This window comes from Chiloscyllium plagiosum, unplaced genomic scaffold, assembly GCF_037043375.1.
Source record: "Chiloscyllium plagiosum isolate Xiang-an unplaced genomic scaffold, Cpla_swu_hap1 HiC_scaffold_49, whole genome shotgun sequence".
In the NCBI taxonomy this organism is placed as follows: Eukaryota; Metazoa; Chordata; class Chondrichthyes; order Orectolobiformes; family Hemiscylliidae; genus Chiloscyllium; species Chiloscyllium plagiosum.
This window is the reverse complement of record NW_028270187.1, coordinates 7,904,935-7,918,285: the sequence shown is the minus strand read 5'-3', so window position 1 is coordinate 7,918,285 and position 13,351 is coordinate 7,904,935. Positions and strand designations below refer to the sequence as shown.

The 13,351-nt window shown below is 44.0% G+C and overlaps 1 pseudogene; it reads left to right on the top strand.

The window, feature by feature from the left end:
* Window positions 1-13,351, top strand: part of LOC148135461 (Fc receptor-like protein 4) — a 451,279-nt pseudogene that overhangs the window by 234,263 nt on the left and 203,665 nt on the right.

Sequence of the window (13,351 nt, the reverse complement as noted above, 5' to 3'; positions counted from 1 at the left end):
GTGGTGATCAATGGAAAATATTCATCTAGGCGCTCACGTACTAGTGATGTTTTGGGTCCACTGTTGTTTGTCATTTACATTAATGACCTCGATGAGGACATAAAAAGGATGAAATAGTAAATTTGCGGGTGACAGTTAGTCGGTAGAGTTGTGAATAGTGACGAAGAAAGTTGTAGGTTACAGAGAAACATAGGTAAGCTGCAGAGCTGGGCTGAGAGGTGCCAAATGGAGTTTAATGGGAAAAGTGTGAGGTGGTTCACTCTGGAAGGAGCAACAAGAGTACTGGGCTAATGGTAAGAGTTTTGGCAGTGTAGATGAGCAGAGGGATCTCGGTGTCCTTGAAAGTTGCCACGCAGGTTGATAGTGTTGTTAAGAAGTGTTATAAAGATGTGGGTATGCTTTAAGAGAGTTAAAAGCAGTAGAATTATCAGACAGAGCAACCAAATATTCTCAATGAAGTAACAATGTAATACTTCATCGAACAACTCGATTAGCTGATTGCCTGGAAATGAAAAGAAACAGATTTGAAGTAGGCCAATCTGTTTAAAGCATTCCATGAAGAAAAATTCCAATCAAGTTTGAATTAAGTATATTGACAATCTTAAAAACCAATGACACAATCCAATGCTCTGGTGTATAGGACCGGGGAAGATGGAACTGTTAGGAGGAGAACTGCCAAACCCCAGCAGGTAAAAAACTGCCTGAACAATAGCTCTCGTAAAAATACCATTTTGATCAGTAACCTGTGAAGCAGAATTCCTAAGAAGAACAAAAGAAGACACAGGAAGATCCAAATAGAAGAATCAATAGCTACCTGTTTTTGAAATAAGAAGTGTTGCTTCGTAAATCTTAATTGGGAATTTTATCAACTAGTATTGTTGAAGTGAAGGTAAAAGATAGGCTAGCATAAGGACTTGTACATAGTCGTTAGATAATTATTCTCTGTTATACTTTCAGAAATAAAGTAGTTAACTTTGACTTTAAAACGCTGTTGGCCAATCGAATTTTTACAGATTACTGCATGGAATGAACCTTTTTGGAGTTGTTGCTTTTAAATTAAGCAGGCGGGTTTACCCCGTGTCGTAACAGAAGCATATGATGTGTTAGCTTTTATTCGTATAAGGACTGAGTTTCTGAGCCATGAGATCATGCCGCAGCTGTACAAAATTCTGGTGCAGCCACATTTGGAATGTTGCATACATTTCTGGTAACCACGTTATAGGAAGGATGTGGAAGTTTTGTAAAGTGTTCAGATGAGATTTATTGGGTTGTTGCCTGGTATGGAAGGCAGGTCTTACGAGGAAAGGCTGAGGGACTTGAGGCTGTTTTCTCTCGAGAGAAGAAGATTGCAATGTGACTTAATTGAGTCATATAAGATAATCAGAGGATTAGACAGGTTGGACATTGAGAGTCTTTTTTTCAGATGGCAATAGCTAGCACAAGGGGACATAGCTTTAAATTGAGGTGTGATAGCTATAGGAGGTAGTTTCTTTACTCAGAAAGTAGTAGGGGTTTGGAATGCACTGCCTGCAAGAGTAGTAAACTCGCCATCTTTAAGGACATTGCAATTGTCATTGGATAGGTATATGAACGAGAATCTGGATCAGTGGTGCTGGAAGAGCACAGCAATTCAGGCAGCATCTGACGAGCAGCAAAATCGACGTTTCGGGCAAAAACCCTTCCTGAATTGCTGTGCTCATCGGATGCTGGCTGAATTGCTGTGCTCGTCGGATGCTGCCTGAATTGCTGTGCTCTTCCAGCACCACTGATCCAGAATCTGGTTTCCAGCATCTGAAGTCATTGTTTTACCTATATGAACGAGAATGCAATAGTATAGTTGAGATGGGCTTCAGATTGGTTCCACAAGTCGGTGTATCATGGAGGGCTGAAGGGCCTGTACTGCACAGTAATGTTCTATGTTCTTATAGAGAGAGGGTTGGAGCATCTGAAGATGGTTTCGGAGACTGGGAGATTTATGGGTGTTAATGAACAGCATAGATACGGGGAGGGTTTTTTTAGTGATTGGAACGAGGTCAGTCAAGTAAACCTCATTAATATGTGTTCCCTGATTGGGACTGTTAACCTGGTTAAATCATGGACTCCTGGCTGACAGAAATGGACAGGACCATCATGAGTTCTGTTCACTATAGGGCTGGCACTGATCGAGCTTGTGGCAGTGTCATGTGCCATTCATGTATAAATAAAAGGTGATTTGGTGACAGGATACCTGCCTTTGTAGGGTTAATTTAATGTTAACATCTGGTAGAGGTTTTAGAGATCAGGAGGGCTGGAGGTGTCTTCACAGATCTGGATGGATATGTAATATGCAGTATTCAGAGAAAGTGCGCAGAATGTGCGGAATTGGGAATGCTGGAGAGACGAGAGGATGTTACAGAGCTGGTTAGGCACTGGAGCAAAGAAAAGTGATGGGCAGCGTTGTAGGTGTTTGAACAAGTTGTAGATATGTTGAACACTGTAGTGGCTGGAGAAGGTTATGTACATAATGAGGTTTGACGGGACAGGAGAGAAATCATGACATTGGTGGTGATGTGAATTGGTGAAGATTGCAAAGGGTGTGAGATTTCTATTAATCGAGCAATAAGACAGAAAGGAAAAGCTGTAAGGACTTGAGAAATACGTTCTACAGAGGGGGGAATGGAGGGCTGGAGGACATTTCAAAGAAAGAAATTTTATATCGCCTGCAAGAGTTACAGAGAGATGGAGGGCAGGAAGAAACTATTGTCTCATTCGATGTAACGGCACTGTTCACCTCTATCGACTAAATCCTAGCCAGAGAAACAATAGCCAACCTGCTGGACATACAGAACAGACAACAAGACGGGGAACCTATCAACAAAGACTGCATACTCAAACTACTGGACCTGTGCCACACAACACACTTCACATTCAACAATCAAATATATGAACGAATCAACGGCACACCCATGGGCTCACCCATCTCTGGACTCATAGCAGAAGTGGTAATGCAAAGATTAGAACAAACAGTCTTACCACAAATGCAACCCAAACTCTGGGTCAGATATGTAGCTGACACCTTTGTAATCATTAAAAACACAGAAATAGAAAACACACACCGGATCATCAAAGCCACACTCACAGGAAGCAGATTCACAAGAGAGGAAGAAAAGGAAAACCAACTCCCATTCCTTGAGGTGATGGTACAGAGAAAACCGAACGGAGAATTCATCACAAAGGTATACAGGAAAACCACACACACAGACCCAAGTCCTGAACTACGAAAGCAACCACTCCAACACACTCAAAAGAAGTTGCATCAAGACACTGTTCAAAAGAGCCACAACACACTGCAGCACACCAGCACTGCAAAAACAGGAAGAAGAACACCTCTACAATGTATTCACCAAAAACGGATACCCCCGCAATTTCATCAACAGATGCCTAAGGGAAAGACAACAGAATGAGGACATGCCACAACCCAAAGGATGAGCCACCTTACCATACATCAAGAACATTTCTGAACTGACAGCCAGACTACTACGACTACTCATAACAGCACACAAACCAACAGCCACTCTCAGACAACAACTCACCAGGACAAAGGACCCGATACCCAGCATGAGCAAAACCAACGAGGTGTACAAAATCCCATGCAAGGACTGGAACAAAACACTATATAGGACAAACAGGAAGACAGCTAACGATCAGCATCCATGAACACCAACTAGCCACGAAACGACACGACCAGCTATCCTTAGTAGCCACACACACAGATGATAAGTAACATGAGTTTCACTGGGACAACACTATTATTATAGGACAAGCCAAACAGAGAAGAGCCAGGGAATTCCTCGAAGCATGGCACTCATCCACAGATTATATCAACAAACACATCAACCTGGACCCAATATACCGGCCACTACAGCGGACAGCTGGAACTGACAACGGAAGCGACACAGACAAACCACTATCAATGCCGGAGGAAACATCACAGAAGCGCTTCACAGGAGGCTCCCTAGCACTGAGGATGTCACCTAGACAGGGGACGAAACGTCTGCAACACAACTTCCCAGCTCGGCGAACAGAACCACAACAACAGGGCAGCATTGGCTCATGGAGGTTACAGAGAATCATAGAAAGCCGATAGTGTGTAAACAGGCCACTTGGCTCCAATTCCACACCTACCCTGCGAAGAGTAACCCACCCAGACACATCCATCTACCCTATATTTTCTCCTGACTAATGCACCTAACCCACCCATTCCTGAACATTATGGGTAATTTAGCTCAGCTAATTCACCTGGATTGTGGGAGGACACCGAAGCACCCGAAGGAAATCCACGCAGACACAGGGAGAATGTGCAAACTGTTTGCAGTCGCTCACAGCTGGTTTTCAACATGGTTTCCTGGCGATGTGAGGCAGCAGATCTAACCACTGGGCAACCATGCTGCCGTGCAGCGCTCGGAATCTATCGCATGGGATTGATGATGTTACAGAGACAGGATGTTATTGGATTTGGAGGACTTTCAAGTATCACACTGAACGACACAGACATCTTTTGGCACAGAAGGATGTCATGTGACCGATTATAGTTACACCAGCTCTTCAACTGGACTCTATCCTGTGTGTAATGTTCTCCTCCTTCTTCCATATCCTTACACATTATTTTCGTGTCAATAATCATTCATTCGCCTCTTGAATATTTCCATCATACATGTATCTATAAAACATCCAAGCAAATGCTAACTACTCGCAGAGAATTGTTTTCCAGATATGAATCCTCCTTCTCATTCCAAACCTGCTTTACTCCATCTTTTAATCCGCTCAGCCTGAGGTGTTCACAGAAGATTCTGGGACAGTTCTCTGTTGGCTCTCAGGGTTTTCATAACTCCCCCCGTCCCACCCCGCTGTCACCATCTTCCCTCTGAATCTTCTGCATTCCTCCTGGTTCACAATTTGATTCTCTACCTGACATCGATTCGATTTTCTTCTCCATCATCGGGGGACAGTTGGGTTTGTTTATCCAGCCCTTCCTACTTGAGAGACCATTCCTCGGCTGTACCTAAACCATCTCCTCATTGTTCAATTTTTCTTTTTCTGATAAACTTGGTGTTCCAGTCAAAACTTCCTGGCTTCATTCTTGCCCCATTGAAGGCTGCTCTCAGTCAACTAATTTTTCTCATTCTCAATTATTGCAAACCATTCTCTATCATCGTCATGAACTTCCCAATAAAATTATCACTGTGTCCCAAAACGTTCCTCTACTGACATTAGATCCACTTGCCCCACCTCTACTCCAAGGGCCAGGTCCAACAGGATATGCTATCCCGGGCTGGACACGTTATTCTGCAGTAAGATCTGTTCCCTGCTATCCAGGAACATTCGCCCCTCATGACCCCGCACGACTAGTATCACAGTCTATATCTGAATAATTTAATTTCTCAATATAACTACTCTGTAGTACTGTCATCGCTCTCTAATATCCCTGTATAGTTACTCTCTTCATCCTGGCCAACTGGTTGTTGGCCTCCAGATGGTACCTCACAATGTAATTGTATACTTTTGCTCTGTAGCTCCAACTAAATTCATTCTATCATTGGACTCCTTCAATAACACTAATCTTGACCAATTCTTCTATCCTTCATCCTTTCCCTACCCTTTTATCGTTTCTGAATACTTTATACCCAGCAATATTTAAAACCCAGTCCTGCCGTTCCTTAAGCCAGCTCTCAGTTATCAGTACATTAGATTTCCACACAGAAAACTGCATCTGTAACTCCCCAGGCTCCAAGTACTCACGTCCATACAGAGTATTAAAGATTTAGAATTTCTTTCTTAATCTAACTTCCACAGTTAAACTTGTTTTTGAAAATTAGTACCAGCTGCACCTCCAAGTATTTTGTGAATCCTGGTAGTCTACTCCACTATTCCTTCCTGGATCCAACACACACGCTAAGTTATTTTCAATCCCTCCCAAATTTCCGACAAGGAAATCAATCCTAGCTCTGTCACATGTTCTCTGACCTGTCTTATACAGTTGCTGCCTTCTCCAGAACCAGTCTCAATGTCTCGGGAACTTGAAGCCCTTCCTGATGCATTATCGTTCCAATCACAGTCTCATCAACCTAAAACTTCGAGTTTTGTTCTCACTTGTACATGGCACTGGAGGGATTCCAGGGATTGAGATCCTGCTGTTAACCATCCACCTAGCTCCTTACGTTCTGATTACCAGAACAATTCACCTTTCCTATCCATCTCATTTCTACCAACATGGACATCACCTTTGAATGCTCACTGTCCCCCAAGCGAATGTCTTGCAGACACAATGACATCCTTGACCTTACAATCCGGGAATTAATTTCACAGAAACACTTACATCTTCTTCAATTTACTGAATTCCCTGTGACTATTGCTCCTCCTTCCATCTCCCTCCCCTCCTGTACAGTCAGGCCGCTTGTTGTGACACAAACATGGCTCTGACTGCACTCTCCTGAGCATCTAGCCCCTTCATCAGCTTCTAAACTAGAAACCGAATTGTGAGTCAGACATCAGGCTATTCCTATATTCCCTGGCTGTGTCTCTTCGATTGACTGGGCGCCCATTCCCTTCCTTCTTCCAGGCTGTCATGTCTGCAGGGTGATTTTCTCACTTTATGTGCTATCCACATAACTCTCACTGCTTGCAGACCAACAGCATTTTAGGTTATTATGGGGTTAATTTTCCTTGAGGCATCAAACACTGAAATCTTTTAAAAGTTTGATGGATTTTCTTAAAAATATTACAAACCCAATCCTCCTCTTTTTTTCTCTCTCTGAGAAACAATCAGTTTGGTTTGGTTGGTATCCGTACCGGGATTTGTGACCAGGTTAAGATAACAGGGAGAGGCATGTGATTTTGGGTTAATCTTGAATGAAATGCTGAAAGATCGTTTGGTGTGTGGGATTAATGATTTAACCATGTAAGAATGCGGGTCATCTTAATCCCGAGAAGACTTCAAACAGGCAATACAACTGACGTTGACATTAGAAAATGTTGATATCACTTTCCGTGTGATCAAGACGTAAATCTGCAATTTTGCAAGTCCTGACCAGTACCATCTGCCTTACAGGCAAGAGTAGAGGCGCCGCTCTGGAGGCTCGAAAATGAAGGAATCATCAAACCAGTGCAATGTGTGGAATGGGCAGCACCAGGTGTAAAGGTTGTGAAACCTGCCCGCGTTTCTGGAGATTATAAGTAAGTGCAGCATGGGAGCAGCAGGGCATCCCAACGTAGTTCATCTCTCCGACTGAGCTTTGCTGACACCATTTGAGAGTCGACAGTCGCAGAGCGTCATGCAGGACATATCCTGAATAGAGTGACATTAGTTCAGAGCTCAGGTAAACCCCACAACAAAGCTAATTGTCGGTTGAGGGGTAAAAATGTCTTCGGAATCTCGGCTGTCAAGCCATCTTTGGACTCCAGACAACAAAGGAGTCCTGCAAGGCCTGACTTGATTGCGAGAACCCATACAAGATTAGCCAGGAGAGTGCACAGCCTAGAAATGCACCTACATGTGTGGCAGAACAGGTAAATTGCGTAGCAACATTCAAGTCAGATTCAATTAAAATAAATGGCAGGTTAAATGTCACCCAGTTCTCACAGATGTCAATATAGCGGCAATTGTGTCAATGGCTAAGAGTGAGAGCGTACATGAAGTAGCCATTGCAACTTAATGGTATGATTTCTGTTCCAGTCTCCTTCGAGAAGCAGTTGCTGCAGTTCCCACTTGCTGTTGCAAAAGCCTCGTCCCCAAGCCCATTGGGAACGAATTGGTTGAGGAAGATTCATCGTGACTGACCCAACATTTTTGGAACAGAAAATCGTTGCCAATTTGAAGTCCAAATTAAATACCTAGAAATGTTTCTGGAGGGGCTAGGGAACTATCAAACGCGTTGATATCACTTTACATGTGACCAGGGCGCAAGTCTGCAAATTTGCAAGGCCTGACCAGTACCATCTGCCTTACAGCAAGAGTAGAGGTGTAGCTCAGGAGGGTTGAAAGCAAAGTAATAATCAAACCAGTGCAATTTGTGGAATGGGCAACACCAGGTGTAAAGCTTGTGAAACCTGTCCACCTTTCTGGGGGTTATAAGCAAATTATAAACAACTTCTCGCAGGTGAAAGCATGCTCAATTCTTCGCATCGAGGACTCGAAAGATAAACTGGTGAGGTGGGGGTAGAGAGATGTTGACGGGCGTGGGTGAATGCTTCCATCATGAAGCTGGACGTAAGTCAAGCCAACCTGCAATTTTGAGTAGATGTGGAGTCCTAGAAATATGCTACAATTAATGCATGTAATGGGTCACACCAATAGGTACGACTGCCATTTTGGGGTACAATCAACCTGCAGCCTTTTCCAGCAGAAAATGGAGAACATTTGACATGGGCTACCTCGGGTTGGCATTTATCTGAATGACGTGTCACTAACAGGGAAGACCAGCAAAATCTCTTGGAGACCGTGGCCATAGTGCTTGAACATTTCTTCAGGGCTGGTGCTCGCCTTTGAAGGGAAGGACGAGTGAATCCGGCGCCCTAAGTAGCCTACAGGAGCCAGAGAGTCGACAAAGCCGGGATAAACCAGTTGGTGATCAAAGATGTCCTGGCTCACATGTCTGTGCCGGAGCTTATGTTTTCTTTGAATTGGTGAATTATTACAGGACATTCATAAGTAATCTGGTCCACACCTTTGAGCTCTTGCATCTGCTATTGTAAGGGTTCAGTCTTGGAAGTGGTCATATTGCCAGGAAGTAGCCGATAGAGAAGTGGGGAAGAAAAACAGCTATTGTCATCTACCGTGTTGACTCACTATGATCCCAAGTGAGGGGTGGTGCTGACATGCAATACCTCCTTATATGGATATCGGACTCGTGTTGGTTCATTGGTGTCCCAATGGAGAGGAACGTCCAACAGTGTATGCTACCTGGGCTTTGGCTGATGCTAAATGCAAATGCCGAGATACAGCAGGTTTGGCTGTCATCTTTGGTGTAATTAATTTCCAACAATATCTTTACGGACTAAACTTGGCACAGCAACGGTAAGGAGGATAAGGAGGGTGTGCTAGGTAAGGAAGGCCATAGCTTCTGGTCGAATTCAGCTGTGAATCTGTATTCTCAGTGCCTTGAATAACAAGTTACAAAACCCTCCAGGAGGCCAAGTGGCTGCTGCAGAAGCCTTGAGCTGCCTCACACTGTCACATACTGCAATAGTGCCAGTTCCCCGGAAGAGGCCATTCCATTTTTAAACTTTCGGTCCATCCGTCCACTCACCATTGACAATATCCAACTGTGCATACACACAAATAAATCGTCCTGCCAAAATTAAAACAGCTGAAGTTAATGGGAGAAACAATCAGGCCATCACAACTAGAACTGAAACCTTCCTGGACCCAGTGATATCACATAAGCCTGCAGGACCGCATATTATTATGGGGAGCAAGAGTTATTCTCCTGAGAAAACATCCTCGGCAGATACTGGCTGAACTCCAGCAGCATCATCCAGGGCTTTCCAAGGTGAAGTTGTTGGCAAGACGTTACGTCTGGTGGTCAGTATTAGATATCGACATTGCTGGATTGATGGATCAGTGACCACAGAGAAAACAAAGATAAAACTTACCGCCAGCAGTACCTCCATCACCGTGGGAGTGGCCAAGAAAACCCTTGGACTCGCCTACACATCAAATATGCCAGCATTTTTAGAAATGAATTTTCCTGGTTGCTGTGGATGCCCTTTCAGAATAGTTGGACATGAATAGCGTTTGTCCGGCAAATGTACGGATATCGATTGAAAAACTGCGAGCATCGATTTTAATGGGGGGTGAGAACAATGAACTTTGCACTGAACTGTTTCGTCCTCCAGCCCGTTAACCCTGCCTATCTCTGTTAAGAAAATCATCTGGGAGAATGCTACCGCTCTCTGTAACATGTGCTGCAGGGTTTAAAATTCTGCCGATCTTCGTGTGCTCCTCCAGTACCTACAACTGCTCCTGTCTCTGCAACCTCGTCCCACACACTGAAACCTCTTCCGACACGACATTCCCTGCCTCAGTTACATTTTGTGGCTTCTACGAACCATCCTGTCTGTGGTATCCTCTTTACTTCATCAGCCCTCGCTATCTCTGCAACTTCCACCAGCCTCCATAATCATCTTTACCTTTATAAACTACTCCAATCCCTCCAGTACCCTTTCTCTATACACCCCTCCAATCCCTATGTCGCTCCCCAACTATTGAGCGTGTTTCAATCCCGACAAACTGTGCCAGTCTGCAGCTCTATGACCCACTCCCGCCCCAGATCATACACGTCTCCCTATCATATACTAATGTGCGAACCTCTCCAGCAACTACAACATTGCATTTCTCAGTTTACTCCTCTACTCCCGACAGCCATCCCATTCTTTGTAAACGTGCACCTCAAACCCTTTCCCTTTGTGTAATTTACTCCTTCCCTTTTTAAACTGCCCCAAACCTTCCAAACTACTCCATCTCTATACACTACTGCAGCTCCTACAGTCCCAAACTACCCTTAAACTGTGGAGAACCTATCAACCTTCCTAACTGTGTAATCACTTTCTTGATCTTCAATGTTTATGAGAAGATTTGTAGCTCGGTTGCTCGTTGTTGTGGTTCTGTTCGTCGAGCTGGGAATTTGTGTTGCAGATGTTTCGTCCCCTGTCTAGGTGACATCCTCAGTGCTTGGGAGCCTCCTGTGAAGCGCTTCTGTGATCTTTCGTCCGGCATTTATAGTGGTTTGTCTCTGCCGCTTCCGGTTGTCAGTTCCAGCTGTCTGCTGCAGTGGCCGGTATATTGGGTCCAGGTCGATGTGTTTGTTGATATAATCTGTGGATGAGTGCCATGCCTCAGAGAACAGCCAGGGAATTCCTCGAGGCATGGCACTCATCCACAGATTATATCAACAAACACATCGACCTGGACCCAATATACCGGCCACTACAGCGGACAGCTGGAACTGACAACCGGAAGCGGCAGTTTCAAACCACTATAAATGTCGGAGGAAACATCACAGAAGCGCTTAACAGGAGGCTCCCAAGCACTGAGGATGTCACCTGGACAGGGGACGAAACGTCTGCAACACAAATTCCCAGCTCGGCGAACAGAACCACAACATTCTCGATCTGTGGAACGTTTTACAATATCTGCGACTCTCCCATTCCAGTTCCCCCAAGACTCACCATCTACGTAACAGCGTCCCGTCGCTATCACTGACCCTGTCAATGTAAGCTCCTCCATCTATCTTGCCAGCATACCCTGGATCGCTTGGTAATTTACCTTCTGTTTCCCACGTGAAAACTTGTCAAAAGACCTTACTTAAATCTACGTAAAGTGCAAACAACGACCTACCCAAAAGCAAACATTCCATCACCTTCTGTAAAATTTCTGCTAGACTTGTTAGACAGGACCATCCCCTAGTATAGACAAATGACTAAACCTTACTCTTCTATAAACTTCGCTGTCTTCTCACTCCCTCTTTCCTTGTCATCCAGTCCTGAATATTCCAAGGCATCAATGGGTATCTGGTCTTGTTGTTTCGAAATTATATCCCAAAGGGAACATGTTGGGCCTATAATTCTAACTGTACATTTTTGAGTAGCTCAACTCTTTTTCTCTAGATTTAACCTCAAGTAGCTATTTCTGATCTTTTTTTTTGGCCAGAACTTGCCTTTCTTTTTCAATTTAGCTTACTCCAATACAAAACTCTTTCTTGCAGACCAATTTTACCCTTTTCCATGTCATAGTATTGTGATCACTACCAATAACGTTCTCCCTTACTGTCATGTCCAAAGTCTGTACAGCTCCATTCCCCAGATTTACATCCAAACTGTATTGTTCCTTGTAGGAAAACCTGCATGAAAGATTCTCAGTTATGTAAGGCTGCCCCTCTAAACCCTTTCTACTGCTAAGACCGTAATTAATGTTGGGGGAAAAAGAAAAAAAATCCCATATAATTACCGAATTTGCAATTGAAAACATATTATAAATTGACTGCATTTATGATCCTCAACTGCCACTGGCTGTTAAGGGCCTACAATATACTCCTACCCGTGTGACTGCCGCTTTTGATGGTAATTCCATAAATTCCCCTCCTTACTGCAGTACCTGTTACCATAACTAATAATGCGATGCAACCTCTGTGTTTGTACTCTTCTCTGTTTTGGCTGGTGACCCTGTATGCTGGTGTATAAAGCTGCTGGGGCGTCATTTCCTCAAGCAGGTCTCTGTGATGGCAGAAACTATTGAAGTTCCCTGTGTCAGTCTATGCTCTTAACCAATCTGCTTTAGCTCTAATATTTCTGACATCCAACCACGCCTTGCACGATTGAGACATGACAATCGTAAACCTGCTTTGCCTTGGTTCATTTTACAATTTATGTTGCGCTTTTATTGAGCTAATTTTGTTTGAACTCTGTTGAAACACGTGAAACTCCTCGCAACAGCACATGTCCTACCTGTTAATTGATCACATTCGGATTCGGGATTTCTGTTGTGCGTGGAGAGACCCCACCTTCGCCAGAAATGATGCATGTGGTCCAGAAGCAAAACCTTCCCAATTCTTCGGCCAATCGTCTATCTGCTGTATTCACCTGTTTCTGTGTTCATTAGCTCATGACATTGTGCATAAGCTTGAGATTATAACCTTCAAAGTCTTACTTATTGATATTGTAGATACCCGTACTGGTTATGCAAGGCCTTATCCCTATTACTAGCTATGTCACTAATCCGAATGTGTGCCATGGCCTCTGCCTTATTATCGTTTCTCTTCAAGATGCAATGCAATCGGCCAGTAGCATCAGGGAGACAACATACCACCTTGGAAAATTGCCTGCGGCCACAGAAGCGCCGATCTTAACTGATGAATGGCGTATCACCATTGTTCCATCCTTCTTGTTTCCTTCTTTCAGTAAGACCAGCCCGTTTTGGATGCAAGAAGGATAATCCTCACTGCATTTTCTAGACGTGCCAACCCACTCCTAAATTCCAGAACAGAAAACCGACTTGTGAGTGGGGCCACAGGAGTCTTCTGTACTGTATATCTGTTTCTCTTTCACTGCCTGGTGATCAGCCTTTCTTATTTATTCATTTTGTATGACGTGGGGGTCACTGGCAAGCAAGTATTTATTGCCCATTCCTCGTTACCCATGAGAAGGTGAGTGTGAGCTACCTTCTTAAACCGCTGCAGTTCCCCTGCAGAAGAATATCCCACAATGCCATTAGAGGGAAGGAATTCGATGATTTTGTCCCAGTGACAATAAAGGAATGGCGATGTATTTGCGACTCAGAATGGTGAGTGACTTGAAGGGAAATTTGAAGGTGGTTGTA